We start from the raw sequence: 21,772 nt of genomic DNA, 5'->3' as shown, positions 1-21,772 counted from the left end.
CATGTGTGTATTTCTTTAGAATTCTGCCTAACACACTCTTACTCCCAAACTTCCACAACTTTCTCTCATCCACAAGTAGAGGGATAAACTGGCTTGGCATATATTCCTTGAAAACAATTGCTTCTGCTAGAACTTCAGTTTTTGAACCTAAACACTTTTAAAAGTGTCAAACTATTTCCTCTACAGCAAACCTGAAGATGCATTGGATATCTAGAAATAAAACCATTATTTTTCTCTGTTATAGCCTGTGTACCCCATGGGCAATGGGTACAAAGAGGTCTCCCCATCTCTTAGGGTGGTGGCAAAAGGGTAAAGGGCCTTCTGAAGGCATGCCAGTTTGGTTAATCAAATGTTTATTGATTATTCTGTTGGCAGTGCTGTGGGAGATCCTGCCCTCACTGAATTTGTAACCTAATAGGGGTGAATATCATTTAAATACATACTTATAATAAGTGCAGAATATGGGAAGACTGGGGAATACGCAGTGTTGTCAGAGCCTATAGGAGGAGGCTGGGACTTCCAATTGAGAGGTTAAAGCTTTTTTTTGTTTTGTTTTGTTTTTGTTTTGTTTTGTTTTTGTTTTTGTTTTTTTGGCTTAAAGACAAGCTTTGAAGAATGGGTGGGTTTCAAGAAATAATTTTACATATTTGCGATCTACTATGTACTTCTATACTGGCTTTCACTTAGTACTCACAGTTCCTTTTTGTGGCAGGGATTATACAGTTTGTGTTACAGATGTGGGAGCTAAGCCTGAGAGACTTGGCTCAAAATCAGATTCCAGTCATTGACTGACACAGATTGAACCCAGCTTCACCAACTCTAAATCAAAACCATGCAGACAGAACTGCATGAGTGAAGACAGTGAGGTGGGCTAGTGTATCATGCAGAGCTAGCCTCCAGGGTGGCTGACCATGATCCCCAGCTATGGTACTCACACCTTTGTGTGGTTTCCTCCCAAACTGAATAGGAATGGCCTGCATAACCAATAAGATGTAGAAATAATGATGTGTGGGTCTGAGGCTAGGTTATAACAGATATTGCAGCTTGCTTTACTGGATCTATCATTCCAAGGGAAAATAGCCACCATGTTGTGAGGACATTTAAACATCTTTTTGGGGAGGTCCATGTGACAGGACTATGCAAGAGCCATCATGAAAGCAGATATTCCAGTTTCAGTCAAGTCTTCAAATGATTACAGTCCAAGGCAGCAACATGACTATACGTTCATGGGAGCCTCAGAGCTAGAACCACCCCAGTTAAGCTGCACTCAGAATCCTGACCCTCAGAAACTATGTGAAATAATCAGTGTTTATTATTGTTTTAAGCCATTGTGTTCTGGGCCAATTTGTTTCACAGTAATAGATAGCTAATACAGTATGGGGTTTAAAAGAGTAATTTTATTTAAATAATGTTGAACAGATTGTAAATAACTTGCCTGCCAGACTAAAAACCACATTTTTTATTCTGATGGCATGAGGGAGCCACTGAAGGGTTTTGAACAGTAGAGTACTTGGAAAAATAGACTATTGGAGAGTCTCTTGCATATAGAATATTTACAAATTAAGTGAATTCCATGTCATTTGGGCCTGGAGAGGAGTCACTAAGAAATTAAATACCCCCCAAATACTTTGGCTTCATCATTTTTGGTCTGAAAATCTTAAAATATGTATCTGCCTTCTTTTGCAATTCTAGGAATTGTGTTTCATTTTAAATCTTTTTCTAATTAGTGGAGATTTTCCTACTTCTAGCATTCATACAAGATTAGAGTCCATGAAAGATAAAACAACTTGTTCCAAGAGTATGCCGGGGCAAATCTGTGGGTTACCACCAGGATGAAGTGTATATGGTGTATATGTATGATGATTACATTTCAGCCAAACACAGACATAGCAAGGAAAAGTGTGTAGTAGAAAAATTCTGATCTTGAGCCTCTGTTCTCTAGCCTTCTAGTGGAGTCAGATTATAAGGGGGATTTAATTGCCAGCAAGACCTTGATGTTAATTCAGCTGCCAAAAAAGGGATTGCTCATGATTCACCAGGCTACCCAGGAGAAATTGGGTGACACATCCTGAGTCTCTAAGACCTTTAGGTCTTGGAAGGCCTTTACCTGATCCTGGTCACTGAACCACTATGGCCTCTAAGCCACAACCTTTTTGGAAGAGTGATCTGGGTGTGATGAATACTTTCTTTTTAAGTAGATTTCCTAAATCCAGGTTTACAGGAGGTAGTCTAAAGTGGCTCCACATCTTTGGATTTTGCTTGAACCTTGTAAGGACTGACAAATCTCCTATAAAAATGTTGTTTATAGCCTGGCATAATGGCTCACACCTGTAATCCCAGCACTTTGGGAGACTGAGACGGGTGGATCACCTGAGGTCAGGAGTTCAAGATCAGCCTGGCCAACATGGTGAAACCCCGTCTCTACTAAAAATACAAAAGTTAGCCAGGCATGGTGGTGCGTACCTGTAATCCCAGCTACTCAGGAGGCTGAGGCAGGAGAATGGCTTGAACTCTGGAGGCAGAGGTTGCAGTAAGCTGAGATTGCACCACTGCACTCCAGCCTGGTCAACAGAGTGACACTTCATCTTAAAAAAACAAGGTTGTTTGTGAAGATGACCTTTCTGTATCATGGGTGCACTTGGCCTTGCAGGTGACCTCAGAGACTGTCATGCCTGTTTTGCTTTGCTTGGAGTTCATAGGCAGAATGATACAGTGGAAAGAATAGTAGGTTGGAGAGTCCAGAAATGAAAGTGCTGGTTCTTATGGTGCTCCTAACTAGCTGTGTAATCTTGGGCAAGTCACTGAATTCCCCTGGGTCACACAGCTTTCTTGCCCATAAAGTGAGGGAGGGTTGGAATAGATACTCGAAGGTTCATTCTAATTACAGTACTCCGTAACTTGTGATTCCTTTTATGAACTATCCTCATCAAAATTGAGGTACTGCTAGGCATGGTGGCTCACACCTGTAATCTCAGCACTCAGGGAGACAGAAGTGGGAGAGTAGCTTGAGCTCAGGAGTTGGAGACCAGCTTGGTCAACATAGTGAGACCCCGTTCTCCACAAAAAGAAAAAAAAATTGAGGTACTATATAATCTCTAGGGAGAGTTCAGAGTAATAAACTGATTCTATTTCTAAAGAGAATAGGGCAAACATTACAACCAGATATATTCCTTGGAAACTTTATGCACTGTTAGTAGACACAAATACCTATTCATTAGTTTTCCAAGGTTTTTGTGTAAGATGAGTGTTCCTTTGTAATTGTAAGAAGCATTTAATTCCTGACACTCATAAAGGTATGAAAAACATGAGAAAGGCTGCCATTGCATGCATTGACAGTGCATAAGTAAACAAATCTGTGCTATATTGTTCAGTGTGTTTTATATTGTTTAATAGCTGCAATTTTAGTCAATTATGATTTGTAGCATATACTTAACGTCATGCAGGGGGTGCAGCCTCCTGCCTAATAATCAGTGTGACCTTAGTTTTGGTGCAACATTAGTATATAATAGGGTACTTAGGAATTGTGATTTGTAGCTATGACAGATTTTCTTTTTAGGATTGGTAAGTGCAGACAGGGCCCCCATATGAAACCCTTACAGGATAACTGAAATCTACCAATTAATCAGAAATCCTCTATTTTAGCTTCCACTGTAATTGCATCTCTTCTTCACCAAGCCTGTTTTGCCTGTTTTTTTTCTCTTTCCTCAGAGGATCAGTGAAAATGCAATCAGATGAGCAAGCAGACAAGTAAAAAGGAGGAAAATCAAAGAGCCTAAATATTCTCTGAGAGAGCTACATAAACTCTGTTGCTTCTGGAGTTGATTTGAGTGTGGGGGAGTGGGAGGAAGAAAAGGTCACCAGGTACAGCAGCTTGTCTTATTTGAGCATTCAGCCACAGCTTCCAAGACTGAACAGATAGAAATAAAAAGTTGGTGCTGGCTGTGTGCACCAGGTGGTTCTACATCAGTCCTCCCACTGTCGACCATGTTTACACCAGTAAGTTATTTTCTACACTCCTTTCATTCTGAGAGGATTACATCCTCCATTGCTTTCTGTCCAGGAATCCTCCAATTCTATCTGAAAGGCATGTTTGTGACATTTCTAGTTGGATCAGGAATTGACCTTGACCTGTAGTGGTCTGAGGAAATTTCGAGTTGCTGGGTGACCTGCATCTTGTTGTCACATAGCCAGAGAGTATTGTGAATCCATTGCTGATCTGTGTTATATCACAGGGCCAGAGGGATACTGAGATTTCTTGAACTAAATCAGACATTTTCTAAACTCTGACTTGAAACAGATACAAACTCCTGAACCCACTGAAGCAAGACTGTCTCCTGAGGCTGTGGTTCTCAAAATGATGTGAGCATCAGAATCTCCTAGAGGCTTTGTTAAAGTCCATTTGTTGTGTCCTCACTCCCAGAATTTCTGATTCAGTAAGAGTACAGTAGGGGCAAATATTTTGCATTTCTACCAAGTTCTGAGGTGATGCTAATGCTGTGGACCGGGTCCAGGGACCACTTTTGAGAGCCATTGTCCTAAGGGGCTTCTTAACATGGAAAGATTTGAAGTCAGGCCATAGTCCTTCTGAGATTTCTCAGTCCTTTCACTCTGTTGACCCAGCTTGTCTCTGACCTACTGCCCCTTGGGTGTGGGGGCCATAGATGTGTGCTCATATCCTGTCTTTCAGATCCATAGTGCCCAGACAACTAAGATTGTGTCTGAACTGTGGTAGCCATCTAGTCCGAATTTTTGAGTGTAGTATAAAAGCCAGAGATTTAGGGCAGAATTTATGTCTCCTATTGCCTTAGGAACATTAATCTTGAAAAAACAGTCTTAGGTGGCGAGAATTCTCATTTTTATCTATGAGGAATTGAAACTCAGAGTTTAAATTACTTGCTCAGGAAGTAAATGGCAGAGTTGATATTTGAACCCAGGATTCTGGCTTCAGTGGTGATTTTCCTTCACCTAAGCTTCTCTTTCTCTTGGGCTCCTTTTGAACTGAAGATTTTCTTCATCCTTTCTTCTCATCATGAGCCTCTTTAATTAGAGTGTGAAGTATGACTTTAATATAGATATAGATATATGTGTGTATATATATGTCTGTATGGAGGCCCATTTTCCAACAGTTTTATCTAGCCAGTGAAGTCCTCAGATGTGTGTGTATTCATATATAAATATATATGCACATATACATTGCTTCATTTTTAATATTTTTCATGAATTTTATCATACCATATAATATGCATCTTTGTAGGCTGCCCTTCAGCAGTTAGAAACAGGGCAGAGAATACATGTAGACCCCCAGGTGTAGTCAACACATACACACACACATTATTTTTCCACCTACAAGCTGGCTTGTTCTTCATATCTTACAGTCTAAGAAAATGTCTCTGTGGTAGCTAAGGACTTGTACTAGGTTCCAGCATACCCTTGACTGTCATCAGTAAATGGAGTTGAAACTGGCTTTGCTTACCTTGCTTCTACCCAGTAATGCTCTAGAAAGGAGATCAGGGCATCACTTAGTTCTGTGGGGAGAGAGGTGGCAGGTCTGTATTGACACATTCATCTGTTGGAAAACAAGAACAAACCCTGAGGGCTTTTAAAGTATGTTCTGCAGTGAGAGTTTATATGCTTTATCCACATTAAGAGCAATACAGTTTTTTTTTTTTCTTTCCTGAAGAAAACAGTTCTTTTTCCATTGTGGGGGAAACAAAAAAGAAAGAAATTCTGGCATCTCTTGTTGAAGGCTGTAAGGAGGCAAGGAGCTGGATTGCAGGAAGAATGGTAATAAGAAGGAAAAAATGATGGTCATAGATACCCCTCCAGGAACAAAATGACTCTGGGAAGATATAAAATTGCTTGTTTTTGTTTTTACATTATCAAATATTATGGCAAAATGTATCAGTGAACCTTACCCCGTTCCCCAAGGAAGTAAGGAAGGAAGGTTTTAACAGCAATATGGATGGATGGGTGGCTCATAACACTCAGTGACTTAGGTATCCGATAGCTGTTAGAGGCATGTGCACCTGCTTTGGTTTTCTGCAGTCACCTAGTGTTTCTCATGGAAAAAATCAGGCATAAACCCAACATTTGCATTATACTTAAAGTGTTCCCTGATATATCAGTTGTGTTGAAACAAATTCGTGTTTTCAAAATAAGCATTATAGAAGAATTGAATTTACAAGTCAATCCTCAGAGGATGAGTGGAACCCTCCACCCACCTTCTCATTTTTTAAATAGTGATGGTCATCTGTGAGCAATCAGCCATACGAGGATGACTTTTTTGTGCATGTTTATATCATATCTCTTATAAAATGTTAAATAATATTAAGAAACATAAACATGTCAAGTCTTCCTTCCAGCCCCACAACACAAATAATAATAATTTTAGGCCAAATCAAAATATCCCATGTATCAAAATGGCCTTGTCAAGATGACATGTCCTTACCCCACCCCACCCCTACCCTTGAGTTGAGCCAAATAGAGGCTGAGTCACTGACGACTGGATGTTATTCATTTTCTCACTGATTATTTTCCTTGACTAAGGTGGCAGCTGTTGAACTGGCTCTGTATTGTTTGATGAAGTGTATATATATAATCATTGGTTCTGGGTCCCAAGGCAGTTCCCAGGGTCTTGTTTGTTGATTTTCAGGATGTGGCTGCAGGTACTGCCCATTTCTCCGCAGATCCTGCATTCAGAATGATTGATTCTGGGGCTTTCTGGATGTTCTGCTCTTTTTAGGTCCACTTTGGGGAAAAAAAGGGAAGCTACTACTTTCACATGAAGAAAGAAGTAGCTCTATATCTTTGAGCCTACATTTGCAAGGAAACCGTGTCTAGAAAAAGCATAATCAAAATGATGCCCTTGGAGGGAGCACCTGGCTGTTTATAACAAATGAAATCCTTGTCTTCCAATTAGAGGGGCAGCTGGAGTCTCATGTGTGCATTCAGGTTGCAAAAAGATGAGCCACTATTAGATGAGCCACCACTAACAGAACTGCTGGGATGATGTAAAGTAATAAATTACACCACTTATGTAAGTATGATAGCATCAATGTAAGCATATAGGACATTTTGTTGTAAATCTAGATTTAGGTATCAACTATAAAACCCTAGAATCTATGGCAAGTAGGAAACGAGGAAAGTATGTTTTATCCTACACCTCATCTTACAGTGAGGTGAGGCCTGCAGAAGCAACAATGACTAGCCAGGAGATGCTGACGAGTCATAATGTAACTGAACAGTAAAATAAACGCTAGAATTCCCAACTGTTCTTTTAGTACCATAGTATTGATTTTTGTAATTCGGTGAGTTTTGACCACTTACTTAAGATTCCAGACAGCCCTCCTGCTGTTGTTGTTGCTGCCGCTCTCCTTTATGCTAGCATTTGTCACACCTACTTGATTTGATTCCCTGCCTCCTGCCTTCATTTTATTTTATTTTTTAAAGCTGAGAAAAATGAGGGTTGCTTGTATTCAGGCCATGGTTACCACCAGTTGGCTTTATTTCTTTGGTCGATATCCTCTCTTCCATGGATAGAAATATGAATAAGAATAATCTTTGTACAAAGAAAACAAAAGTGCTAGCCTACTTTGTATGGAGGCCCATTTTCCAATAGTTTTGTTTTATCTAGTCAGTGAAGTCCTCAGATGTGTTACTTGAGATGCAAGGAATACATTGGGGAAAATGCCCTAGAAAAGTAGTAGCTTCCCTTTTTTTCCCAAAGTGGACCTAAGAAGACTAGAACATCCAGGAAGTCCCAGAATCAATCATTCTGTATGCAGGGTCTGCTGAGAAATGTCCAGTACATGCAGCCACATCCTGAAATCAACAAACAAGACCCTGGAACTGCCTTGGGACCTAGAACAAATGATAATCTTGATAATGAAAATCTTGAATGTTTATCTTTCAAGATTTTTCTTAAGCCAAATTGGGGAAAAATATGGATTATGAAAAATGCTTAGAATTAAATCCAATATTTAAGATATGTTAAGTGTTCATATGCTATTGTATAATCTTTAACCTTTCAAAATGAATTCTAAAAACCACACAATTGGAGGACATTCATAAAAGACTGTTTACAGTGTCATTTAGTGCAATTCCCACACACCAAGGATAAGCTGACTAATAATAATATTAATAGCAGCAGCTAAAACTCACTGAGCACTTACTAAGTGCCTGGCATCATTCTTCATGGATTACATGGAACTATTTAATCCTTAACCCCAAAAGGAAAATACCATCATTATTTACCCCATTTGATGGGAGGAAACTGAGATTCAAAGAGGTGACTACTTTCATAAAGCTAGTCAGCTACTAAGTTGAGGAGCTGGAATGCAAAGCCAGGTTGTCTACTTCCAAGCTTACACTCCTAGTAGAAATAAAGGGAAGAACCAGTAGCACTTGAGTTAGCCATGCCTTTCTCACTGATCAGGCAAGAAAGGGCATGCCTCCAGGCAGTTTTGTTATCCATTAAAGAGAAATAAAAATAATACATGTTTTTTTATTTCTCACAGATTTGTTGTGATAATCTTTGAAGATGGGAGAGGAAGTGGTGTTTAATGAATACCTGCTATATGCAGGCACTATATCAAGTATTTCACATAACATCATCAGCTATTGCTGTCCCTGTTATTGTGCAGGTCTCAAATTCACTTTTGACTGTAGAGTCACTGCCATTTTCAAAGGATGGAATCATTGCCATCTGTTCTCTGTGTGAGTTTTTCTTGTTGCCTGTCTTATTCAACTGATTCCAGTGGGGGTGGGGAGTTATTTTTAAAGCAATACATATTATTAGTAGAAAACTTGAGCAAAGAATTTTAACAGGCAGTTTACATAGGAGGAAACTTCACAGGCCATCAAACACGGGAAAAGATACTCCAAGTCTTTAGTAATGAGAAAAATGTAAATAGATGGTCTGCCTCTGTGGGCTTCATCTTCAACATCATCTCATCTCTTCTTAAAACGAGTTATCCATTTGTAAATTGCTGATTTCTTTGGGACATTGCCTTTGTAAACATTTTGTGAAGCGTCAATAATTTCAGCATTCTTCCACCCAAGAATCACAGTAAATTTGATGTTTGTGCTTCAATTTTAGCAGAATTCTTGTTGCTTGGATAGGGGCACTTTGCAAACTGATGTCTTATACTTCTTAGTGCCTTAAACTAGATCCTGTTTAGATATGTTATAACAACTTAGTATGAGTTTATTTTGGTGCAAAAAAGAATTTGAAATCCATGTATAGGTTTTTCTTAATATTCATTTTTCATGAACTTTTTGAAGACTTCGTGTATTTATTTACATAAATAAATGAATAAAATGGAGGAGGCATATTACATATGCTTTTTTTGTATCCTGGCTATGAAGATGGGCTAAGTCATCTGTAAGATGCCTTCAACTTCGAAGACACTCTCCCCTCAAGGCAAATATCAGTTCATCAAATCCTGTCAAGTTATAAATTGACTTGGCTTCAGCATAATCCAAAACATATTTTGCTAAGTACTCTTGTTATCAGCTATATGAGATACCAGTGTACCAGTGCATTCAAAGGAAAATATATCTGTATTTTGATTTATCTGCAGTTATTTATTTGTTTATTTTTTGAGACAGAGTCTCACTCTTGTCACCCAGGCTGGAGCGCAATGGTGCAATCTCTGCTCACTGCAACCTCCTGAGTTCAAGCGATTCTCCTGCCTCAGTCTCCTGAGTAGCTGAGACTTCAGGTATGCACCACCACACCTGGCTAATTTTTGTATTTTTAGTAGAGACAGGGTTTCACCATGTTGACTAGGCTGGTCTCCAACTCCAGCCTCAGGTGATCCACCCACCTCAGCCTTCCAAAGTGCTGGGATTACAGGTATGAGCTGCCACACCTGGCCTGATTTATCTGCATTTAATTCAAACAGTACACGTTTTGACTTGGTATGCTGAAATCGTTTTTGTGTATTCAGACCATTTCATAGGCTGATAGTTTACTCTAAAAATAGAATACAGCATCTAACAAATATTAGTCCTCAACGGAACAAGTGAGGTTGAAACTCGATCTAATGTACCAGGAAACCATCCCATGTGAGTGATATAGTGGCTTATAATAGGCTAAAGCTGAACAGTTTCTGATGACTGCTTGCTCAAAAGCAAGTCAATCAGTGAGTAATAGGGTTCAGAATCTTTATTCTCTGTTTTGTATCTGGACTGTGAACAACCCTTAATAAAGAGTGCACTCCTTTCTGCCAGAACTGCCCAATGGAAGACAGCAAGTTTATCTAGGCTTCTTATAAAAGCCAACTGAAACCTCCCCAAGGGAGAGTCAGACCTCAGATCGTTGCATTAGGAGCTGAAAATTAGAGTGCCATTGGCTGTTGTTGCCATGGTAATCACTGCTGACCCTGCAGGTTCTTCCTCATGATAGCCTTCTCAACAGGTTCATTTCTACTGCTAAGGTGTGAGGTGTGTGTCTCTGTTTGCTTGTGGCAAAGTTGTCATGTTTTACTCTAAATACAAAGTAAGAAGACAGGAGCCACCAATGTTGTGCACATAATAAATGTTAAATGAAGATTTTTGGGGTTGGATTGGGTGCATCGGGTTTGGAAAAAAAATCAGAGGTGTCAGTCACTATTCTCAAAATCTCCGTGAAGCCCCCGTTGTTGGCTGCTGTTTCTCTTGAACAGTTCCAATTGCTTTTTGGAGTAATCAGCAAATGGGTAAGGTTTGCAACTCTCCAATCCACAAAGTTCTGTAGGTGGCCAGAGAGGGGAAACTGTCCTTCTTTAGAATCTATTATGAGGCCTTTTTGGGGGAGGAAGAGCATGGACTTAACAGGCTTCTGAGTACTCATTCTATTAGGTTGTCTGGTTTTGGGGAGTTGGTAGAGTACTAACTCTAGATTCTCTGATTTCTAGGGGCTGGTAGAGTACTAACTCTAGGTTCTGTGATTTCTGGGTACTGGCAGAGTAATTACTTTAGGTTGTCTGGTTTCTGGGGCCCTTCTTTGGGATTTTTATGCCCATCCAGGTGTGGAAGCTACTCAGTGGTAATAGTCTTAAAATCATCTTAAGATTTTCCAATCCTGAGATTTCCCCAAACCTAAACTGATATTAATAGTCTTGTCAGATTTTTGCCATGTGTTCATTGAAAAAATAATCTCCTTCATGTTAATGTATTACTTATGGAATTATTCTTTCCAAGAAGAAAGGAAATATAACACCCAAAGTTTTCAAGGTAGTTTAAGCATTTGTCTTAAGTTTTGTGTTTGCAAAATACTCTTCATTTGCCTCTCATTTATCCTTACGAGCCTAGCCACACCTGCCCCCAGTGAACATCTCAAATTTACTAAGAAATCAAAATTGAGTACAGGTGATTTGCCTTGGATATTGCTACCAGATTGTGTTTTTCCCCAGTGGAGAAGCAGATGTATTTAAAACTGTACTTAACACCTGAAAAATCGCTGTCCCAGAAGCTACTAAGTCCTTTGTGAAATCACAGTGAGGCTGAGGGCTGAACCACTGGTGGTTCTCCTACCCGGGGCTCTGCTTCATGCAGACATAAGTGAATCAGATGCCAGGGGGTTTCAGTTTACTGTAGGGGGTGTGTAAAAACACATGAGATTATTTACTTAGGAAGTGTAGTGTGGGGACAAAACCACAGACCAATAGTAAGAAGGTTGGTCTTGATGCTGGGCTCTTTTTCTAATAGTGCGGACTTGATCACATCATTAACCTCTCTTACCTGTAAAATGAAGACACCTGCCTTTCCTATGCCACAGGTGGTTGTATCAAATGAGGTAATGTTTAACATTTTTTGCAGCCTCTGAAGTACTTTGGAAACACACTATCTCCATTCTCCAAGGCCTGATCGTACACTGGCTGGAAATGGCATTTTCACATGTGCTTTTCCTGAGTCTAGGTTGTCAGGTGGATCTTTCTTAGACTCCTCAGTTTGAACAAGCTGTCAGAGTGTATCAAAGAATACCAGATAGGAGGAGAAAGAAAAATAATAGCTTAAAAAAAAAAAAAAAAGAGGGAAAAAAAGAGTAGGCACTCCCCTCCACCCACTCTCTGGTTCCATTCAGCACACTGACTTCATTCAGCAGTTTTTTTCCTGCTCTGTATGCAAAGACAGAGCCTCTTATGAGAACTTGGATGAACAGTGGAGTATAAACACTCATTTAAAAATAAATCCAGATGTAGTTGGCTGCAGCCATCTGACAGAACCCTGATTCTCTCTTCAATAATGCCGTTCATTTGTACCACATTAATTCAGGGTTCTTAATAATTTCTCCAGGGTAAGTCTGAAGTTTACTTTGTTTTATCTATGAAGAAAGGACCCACAGAGCAAATGAATAGTATAAATACGTTTGCTAGGACACATTTAGCCTGCTTGAGAGGAAGGGCCATTTTCGAATGCCTTACTTGCATCTATTTGCATCTTAACTATCTACTGATTATGAGTGATTCTAGTCATTAAAGCAGTCCTAGGAGGATTTCTTCTTGGTGATGTTTTATTAGCATTTAATTTGAACTCTAATAAAACTCCATTTTTAAAAACTCACCCATAATTCAATATTGTCACACATCTTCCTTCCATCGGTATAAATTTGTTGTAAGGCATTATTGTAATTAATTACATGCCCCCAAATCCCTTGCATATCATCTGGTACAATTACATCCTTTTGAAAAAGATTTTCTATTTTCCTTTAGTTTCTTAAGATTAAAGTGTCCTGACACATAAATGGCATCAGTAAGGCTTGAACTTAGAGAAGAGCTGCCTGTAAGAAAACAACTGGGAAGGAATGTAATTAGTTATTTCCACTATGACTAGTTTCCAGCCCAAGATAGAGGCCAACTTCTTCTTAGATTTCTGTAATTGCATAAACTAGACCTTATTCATAAAACAACTTCTGTACCATGCTTCAGATATAGTGAATACTAAGTATTTAATGAATTAAGGCATGAGTGCACATCTTTTGGGTTTTCCTTTGTCTTTCATGTAGACACCTTTTAATATCAAGCAGTCTGTATTATAATAGGAACTCTGCAAGAAGATCGTATTGAAAGCGGTGTGTTCAACCCATCCATCCACTCATTTTTCAAATATTTTGAGGGACACTTATGGACCAACCAAACCTAAAGGTCAGAGGAAGTCTATGCCTCTGTACATCTCACATTTAGTGTTCAAGCCACTTAATCTTTAAAACTGAGATTGATACATTCTACAGTCTTTGCCTCTTACTATACTTTGAGTTGCTATGTGCCTGGTTCAAATCCTTTCCCAGTCATCCTCCTATGGTTATTGCTTTATGCCTAACTAGACCACTAGTTACAACAAAGCAGATGCTCTGGGCATAGCTCATCCCTCTTTATGTTTGTGTCTAATTTTTCACTTTGATGTACTTCTGTCACATTTTGAATATCTGCGGTACTAGGAATCTACACTTCTAAGTAAATAAAGTAGCTTTGTACCAAAGGTAACAGCTAATATTTTTATTATTTATGTTACATATACATGTTACATTTTATTATTTATATTACATATGTTTAGCATATGTTAGCTGTTAGAAGAGTGCCTAGCATAGAGCTCTTAGAAGAGTGCCTAGCATAGATAGAGCAAACGATAAAAAGCATGGATGCATGCATCTAAGAGCATCTATGAAATGAGTATTTTTATTATTCCCATTTTACAGGTAAGAAAACGGAGTCACACAAGGATATATTTGTGTAACACAATTTCAAAAAGCAAACTCTTGCTCTTGTTAATGGTAAGGCCTTTTTGGCATTCCATATTTGTGAACTGTATTGATATATGATCTCATTTGATCTGATACATCCCTCCCTATTTGCTCACATGGAAGAAGTGAGACATCTGAAGGTGAGTCTCTGCTTTCAGCAGCTCTGCAGGTTAAGGACTGTATAAGCACTTGAACCCAGGACTTCTGAATCCTGGTCTTGGCCTCTTCCCTCAGAAACAAGCTGCCTTTCTTTTGCTGGTCTGGCCAGTAGATCTGTACTAAAGATGCGGACCTCTTAAACTGAATGGGAGATTTGGAATTATGGGGACCTGAAACAGTTAATGGAGGAGTGTTATAATAGAACATGCTTCATAGCCAGTCCATGTAGTCTAGGATCTAGAGTATTCCAAATAAACACCAACTCCTAATTTATTTTTTGCTCCTGTGTTGAATTTATATCTAGAATATGGTCTTGACATCTCTAGAGCAAAAAGTCAGGTCTCTCACAAAAGAATCAGTACTAATTGGGAAATAAATCACAGTTTGCTATAGCTAAAAGGGAAAAACTCCCACAAATTTATCTGTCATTTTGATTTGTTCTTTCATCCTTTTAGTACATTTTCAGGGTCTCAAAGAAGCTCATCTATCTGTGAAGGTGCTCATGGAAGCATCTTGTTTTACATATGATGAAAATGGAGAGAGCACTTCTTTTAACAGGAAACTTCACTTCTTGTTACTGAAAATCGTCACAACAGTCATTATGTCTGGCTTTCAGCGATTTCCTGGAGTTAGGAGAACAATAGACAGTTAAAATGGCAATGTCAACAGCATTCTGGGGTTTTATAATGAGTACCAAGGGAAATTTTTTCTCTTGAGTTTGTAAGAAAAAAGTAGGAGGAATATTTGGGAAGCTGGGGATAATGTGGAAATGAAGGGCAATGCTCTATTTTTTTAATGGAGCGTTCTTTCTAACCTTTGTAAGCTGAAAAAAATTTTATACCATGGTTTCCATGTTCTTGTTATTGAGTTGCCAGTGAGGAAGAGACGTTTCTCTTGGGTTGTTCCTCTCTGTAGGTCAGATCAGCCCCTGAAAAGACACATTTGCAGCTTTCTGTACTTTTCTTTGATTAAACATCAATTAGAATTTTTGGATCCAGGTTTTTAACTCTTGTTGTATATGTACAGTGCTTCTGGGGCTTGTGGTTTCTAATTTAGCAGCAGGAGTTACTTCTCTTTTCACTCTACCTCCAAAAAAAAAAGATGACTCAAGCATTAGGAATACATTTTTTGGCTTATTGTATAATTCAATGTGTATTTGGATTTGTACAATTTTTAATCTTAATTTACGTAGCCCTAATGTGATTTCTAATTTTTAATTAAGTTTTTGAGGTACTAATGTCTAACACATTAAAAGTATAAACTTCATAAACAATTTATGGGACCTGCTGTTTTCATTTCTGTAGTTTCTTGCTTTCTGCTAGAGCTGTGGATGGTTTTAAAGACCCCTGTATTACGCAGGGATACCTGAATGGTAAAAATAACCTATCTTTCTTTTTTTTTGAAAATCTAATAATACAAAGGCAATTATGAATTGTTAACATGTTTTTAAAATGCGAGTTTTTAAAATACGAACATTCCTTGTTTTAAAAATTGGTCAACATTTTAAGATGCTATACAGTGGAAATAAAAGTCTTCCTTCCTATTGTTTCAGTTCTAAATATCATTCCTTAAAGGTAACCACTGTTAAGTCTCTGCAAATTCTACCAGAAATGACTTAATGTTCTGTTTGTATACAATCACACATACACATATACATAAATACCTATACACATATAACACACATCTATGCTTATATGTGTATGTGTGGATAAATATATGGATTCTGTTGTGGATAGGTTAGTGATATATCTTAGACATCTGTTCACATCAGTATGTGTAAATCCATTTCATTTTTAATGCCTATATTGTATTCCATTGCATCAGTTTGCCATAATTTAGCTTGCCTAATGTTTATCAACATTTAGATTTTTCCAGTTTTATCTTGTTGCAAACAATGCTGCAATAAACATTCTTGTATATATCTTTTTGCATTTTTGTCAATATATTTGTAGGATACAAAGCCAGGGAATTGCTGGTAAAAGAGGGTGTCCATTTTTAGCATTACTAAATATTGGCAAATTGTCCTCCAAAATGGCTGCCCTAATTTATACTTCCATCAACAGTGTAGAAGAATGTCGTGTTTCTCCACACCCTTGTCAACACAGAATATGACAAAAATTTTAGTTTGTAAATATAATCAGTGAAAATAGTATCTTATTTTAATTGACATTCTATTGCTGCTGTATTTAAGGTTCATTTCAGCAAATGCTTACTGAGCACTTACTGTGTGTCATCACTGAAATAGGAAATGGCAATTAAAAATTGTCCTTGTTCTCGAAGGGCCATGGAAGTGAATAAGAAGCCTCTTTTTGGAAGAAATTCAAAGGTTGCAAAGATAGAAAAATGGGTCTTTTGCATCCTACTAGCAGGAAATAGTTGTCTAATAAAAGATAGTGTCCACCCATGTCAACTTTCAGGTCTGTTGCTGGCCTAAATTGGCAACTCTCTGCTTCTGCAACAGTGGCCTTGCTTTCATTTTGGAAGACAGTTGGCGGCAGGTAGGAGTAGAAATGCCTATCTAGTAGCTTTAGTTTTTCTCCAGGACCTGACTTGAATATCTCACTGGTTGTTTTTGGGAGAAAGCACCTGCTGTTGGCTTCTGTTCTGAAAGGACACAATGCAAGCATGGAATCCATCAGCAGAGCAAGCCAAGAGCTCAATAAACTATTTATTCATTGTTCAAGTTTCTCCACCTATATGGATTATTAGAAGAAGTATTTCATCTTAGGGTACCCAGATTAGATTATAGACACGTCAAGTATTTCTTTAGAATTCACTGAGGGGAAAAAATATGGAAAGCAGCATCAGTCATTTGGGACCGTGTTGGTTCCTGATACCAAAATAACCTAAATGAATAAACTACAATCTGTAAGTTAAAATATCTGGTTTCCAGCCTGTTAAATAAAAACCAGAAGGGTTGAAGTACATGGCAAAATGAGATAAACCTGGTTTTCTGAGTGGAGGCAGCTATTGATAATTTTACTTTTCTTATAGCTGAAGAAGGAGATTTGAGGTTCTCTGAGAATTAAAATTCCTCTGGAGTTAGCCCAGGGTGGGACCCTGAGAGCTGTCTACTCGTGCCATTGCCTCAAGCCTGTGGACATTTTTTCATCCTGGGGCAAGAAGAGGCTCCAGTTTGTCCAACTGCTGTGTGTGTTCCAGGCCAGTGTCCGATGAGGCTGACTTGGCAGCTGCCCTTTCCACGGCCAGCCAGCCAGCCAGCCAGCCCCTGAGTGTGTTTTAAAAGATAAGCGACAAAAAGCCAACCGCTTTTAGAGGGACTGGAACAGGCTAGTAGTTGCTAGGCAAGTTAAAGTAATTCAGTGTCCTTGCCAAACGTCTGCCAGGCAAATAGGGAACTTTCAGGGAAGGGGAGTGAGATGGTGGTGTGTGTTGGTTGCCATAGGAATGTTTCCCTGATTGGAACAAGACCACAGAGTGGGGAGAGCAAGACGGCAGCATCTACGGTTCTTTCTGCTTGGGAATGGGAACCCAGAGTGGGCAGTAGAGCGGAGGCAAGCCGTGCAGAGGCAGGAGCAGATGAGACCCTAGATGCCATGTGAAGCTAAACATGTGGGGAAAAGAAAGAGCAGATTAACTCAGGACAATTATGTGGGGAGCTCTTATGCTACTCTGAAGATCTGAGACTTGGAGAATTTACAATCCCGAATTAACTCAGGGAGAATTCCAACTAGACTCTGAAATGAATTAGATGGAGATTTAAAATAGGGCAATTTAGTGGGAAAAGATACTTAATTTGAAGGTAGGTATTTTGTATTTATGTAAATATTATGTCAGAGTATGTCTTTTAGCTCTTAAAGGTAGTAATTAAATATTTGTTCATGAATTATAGTGCTATATTTATCAAGTTCTGATTTATAGGGGGAAAAAGCACAGTTGATCAAATTGTGTGAAACCTTGGACCTTGAAGAGTCCCTCTGATGTGGGCTTACTGCCGCATTAACAAGCACCCTGTGCATCTGGTGGCAGCTTCCAGAATGACAGCTGAGGGTCTGAATGGAAATAAGTGACTTTTAGCAAACGTTGAACCTTGAATGTGCTATTTAACCTCTCTGATTAATTGATTACCGAGCTCCGAAAATGAGAGGGGATGTAGCTATCCCCTATCTCATTTAAATGGTGTGAGCATGGATGCTGTTCTCATTTGAATACAATTTTGGGGGTGGGTGGGGGTGGTATCAGCTTATAGGGTACATGCTATGATAACGACAGGCTTAATTATCAGTCAGTCAATATGGTTTAGAACAAAGGTTTTCTTTTAGATCACAATCTTAAGGAACCTTTCTTTAACGGATAAAGTTTTACTTGTGCATATGAAGTATATATATAAATTTATCATTTGCCGTATATTTGATTCATGTTCAGAGGGTATTTAAAATAGTATCTTCTTCAGAATGTATATGTTGGGATTATATATTGCTGTTTCTTTCCTTTTTATGTGGTTTCTTTTTGTGGTCATGTAAAAGAAGACTAAAGGGATTTGATATTTAGTGTCAAATATTTGAATTATAGTCACTGTTTTGTTTCAGGGCTGTTTCCCTCTATCAGTTCCTTTGATCTGGAACTCCGATGTCGTTTTTACTTTACAATTGACCACATGCTGGCTGACTGACATCAATTAAATAATCTGAGGCAAATTTTAAAACCAAATGTCTAATTTTAATTTACTGAGAAAGTATAATCTAATAAGAAAGACTATCCTTGGGCTCTTCACATGGTGAACCCTAGTGTGATTTTGACAAAGAAGCCCAAGAATATACTACTACAATCTTTTCTAAGAAAAAGGAAAAAAAAAAAAAAGGGGTGTTCTGGCCGGGCACAGTGGCTCATGCCTGTAATCGCAGCACTTTGGGAGGCCAAGGCAGGTGGATCATGAGATCAGGAGTTCAAGACCAGCTGGGCCAATATGGTGAAACCCCATTTCTCCTAAAAAAAAAATACAAAAATTAGCTGGGTGTGGTGGTATGCGCCTGTAGTCCCAGCTACTTGGGAGGCTGAGGCAGGAGAATCACTTGAACTTGGGAGGCGGAGGTTGCAGTGAGCCGAGATAGTGCCACTGCACTCTAGCCTGGGTGACAGAGTGAGACTTTGTCTCAAGAAAAAAAACAAAAACACAAAAAAAGTGGTCTTATCTAGACCTTCCAGAATCTAGAGTAGCATTGTCCAGTGAAAATGTAATATAAACCTCAAGTATGAGCTTTATATGTAATTTTAAATTTGCTAGTAGCCACATTAAAAATAAAAGGAAATATGAAATTAATTTTAACAATATATTTTTGCGTTGCTTAATATATTCAAGATATTATTTCAACATGTACAGTTGTCCCTTGGTGTCCATGGAGGACTGGTTCCAGGACTCCCCACAGATACCGAAATCTATGGATGCCCAAGTCCCTTATATAAAATGAAGTATTTGTATATAACCCGTACACACCCTCCCATGTATTTTAAATCATCTTTAGATGACCTAAAATACTTAATACAATGTAAATGCTATGTAAATAATTGTTGTGCTGTATTATCTGTATTTTTTGTTGTATTTTTTATTTATTTAAAAATATTCTTACTGGACAGTTGGTTGCATATGTAGAACCATGGATATGGAGGATTGACTGTAATTAATATAACTATTAATGAGATATTTTGCATTTTTAAAATACAAAGTCTTGAAAGTCCTATTGAGATGTGCTGTAAGCATATTTTACACTTAACAGCATATCTCAATTGGGACACTGAAATTTCATGGACAATACTCGATCTGTACTTAGATTAAAACTTACAGTAGAGAAAGTAGATTCACATACCCAAGTCATTCCAAACATGCATATCAGTTGTTTTGTCCAGTAAATGAATCAGTGTCCATTTCTAAATTTAAATTTAACTTTAATTAAAATTAAATAAAATTTAAAATAAAATTCAGTTTCTTATTCACGCTAGCCACGTTTTAAGTACTCAGTAACCACCTGTGGAGTGGCTGCCATGTTGGACAGCACAGAAAGGACTGCTTTCTCTAGCCTTTTCCTTCACTCCCACATGTCTCAGATTGGAAGACCTGTGTGAGAACTTTGATGGGAAGAGAATCTCATTTTGTAAGTGTGGAACCACAGACAAAGAGTTGACGTTCTTAAAAGGAAGTTTCCATTCAGTCTATATTAGAACCTGCCTGGCAAGGAGTTATCTGTCTGGTAGACCACACTATCTCCACCCTTGTTCCTAAATACACCCCTCATTGTCTCCCCAACAGATAAAGTCATGCCAACTTTGACAGTCTGCCTCCCTCAGGCTCCCATTGTCCTCCACTCCAGGCTGGCTCATTTCCATTACGTCAGTGTATTTCCTGGTTATAGGCCCCCTTTATCTTTCTCATTGTTTCAATTTCCACATTTGGCCTTAATTTCTAGGATACCTTAGTGCAGCATTCAAATGTTTAAATTCCAGTTTAGTTCTTAATTAAGATCATGTATATCAAGGTCAATGTTGTTGATTTATGTTAATTTGAATAAGAAACATTTCCTTTGCCCCTTGCTCCAGATTTCTAGAGTGGCTGGGCTGAGAAACTTTACTTCCTGTTCACCTAGGTGGGTATCTTGCTTTGGGCAAATCAGGGTTCTTGAATATAATCACTCTGTGGTGAATCAGACCTGTGAACCTTAAAGAACTTATCTGTTCCCTAGAGAGGAAGAATTAAGAAATATCAGGTGGATGGATAAAGATTTAGCCTTGTCAGTAGTTTTGCCCCACACCTTCCTTGAGTCTGAAACTTGGTTGGCACATAGTATAACAGTAACTCTATCACTCATAGGTTAAAGAGCACAGAAGTCTGTCATTTTCTGTTGGGTACCTGGCACTTGCAAGGGACATCACTGATAAAATTCATCCTGCTCTGTTTTGAATATATCAGGTGAAAAGCACTTACATTGCTTTTTCAGGTCTGGAGAATGATGACCTAGGAATGGGCCCTTGTTCAAGACAGTTGCAAGTCCTCCCTTAGCAAGAAAGTTAGCTTGGAAATTAGGAAATAAATATTTGACCTGTCAAATCATTTTAAATTAACGTGAATAGAAATGCATATTGTGCTCCTTCCTCTTTACCATCGGAATCAAGTCATTTTAGAGACAGCTAAGGCTTTGTGGAAAGAGGATCTTTATTGCCTGTAAACCTTGGATGCCAGTCCCAAGTCTGTTGGCTGCAAGGACTGTGACATCAAGAAAGCCACTGAATTGTTCTTGGCCTCACTTCTCACCTGTCAAGTGAGAACATTACATTAGATGATCTTAAGTCCTTTTGGTCATCACATAGTTTGATCATCTACTCTAATCCCATGGTTTCTTGGGTGAAGAAACAAAGGCCTGCAAAGTTGCTTCCTAAGATCCCACAGCAAGTGTGAGGCACATGCTCTGTCTACTTCAGGAAGCTTCATTGTTCACTTAGAGGTTAAGCTTGAACCAAATAAAAATACCTGGAGGGATAGCTGATTCTCTGTTCTTCCCATAATGTCATTTTGTCTGCTCATATATTGAGGTTGTTGGCCAAACATCTAAAATCCGTAGGTTACCTGTTAATTTTTTGCCTCCTTAACATAGACGGCCAGTAATTCAGGTCAGATACCTCTCTGGCATAAAGTCCCCAGTGACCTCCTATTTAAAACAAAACAGGCTGCGCACAGTGGCTCACGCCTGTAATTCCAGCACTTTGGGAGGCTGAGGTGGATGGGTCACTTGAGGCCAGGAGTTCGAGAACAGCCTGGCCAACATGGTGAAACCCCATCTCTACCAAAAATACAAAAATTAATTGGGTGTGCTGTTGTGCACCTGTAATCCCAGCTATTCAGGAGGCTGAGGCACAAAAATCGCTTCAATCTGGAAGACA

General features: G+C 38.7%; 1 protein-coding gene across 5 annotated transcripts in view; it reads left to right on the top strand.

Annotated features, from left to right (window-relative positions):
* TMEM108 (transmembrane protein 108) overlaps positions 1-21,772 on the top strand; it is a 329,320-nt gene that overhangs the window by 67,583 nt on the left and 239,965 nt on the right. The window contains exon 1 of one of the 5 annotated variants that reach the window (XM_025375580.1): positions 17,320-17,645. The exons of the other annotated variants lie outside the window; for them this stretch is intronic. The gene's annotated coding sequence lies outside the window, so the exon portion shown is untranslated. Of the gene's footprint in view, positions 1-17,319; positions 17,646-21,772 lie in introns of those variants that run through there. 5 annotated transcript variants of the gene reach the window in all.

This window comes from Theropithecus gelada, chromosome 2 (assembly GCF_003255815.1).
Source record: "Theropithecus gelada isolate Dixy chromosome 2, Tgel_1.0, whole genome shotgun sequence".
Classification (NCBI taxonomy): domain Eukaryota; kingdom Metazoa; phylum Chordata; class Mammalia; order Primates; family Cercopithecidae; genus Theropithecus; species Theropithecus gelada.
The sequence above is the reverse complement of the archived record's forward strand: the minus strand, read 5'-3'. Positions and strand labels throughout refer to the sequence as shown.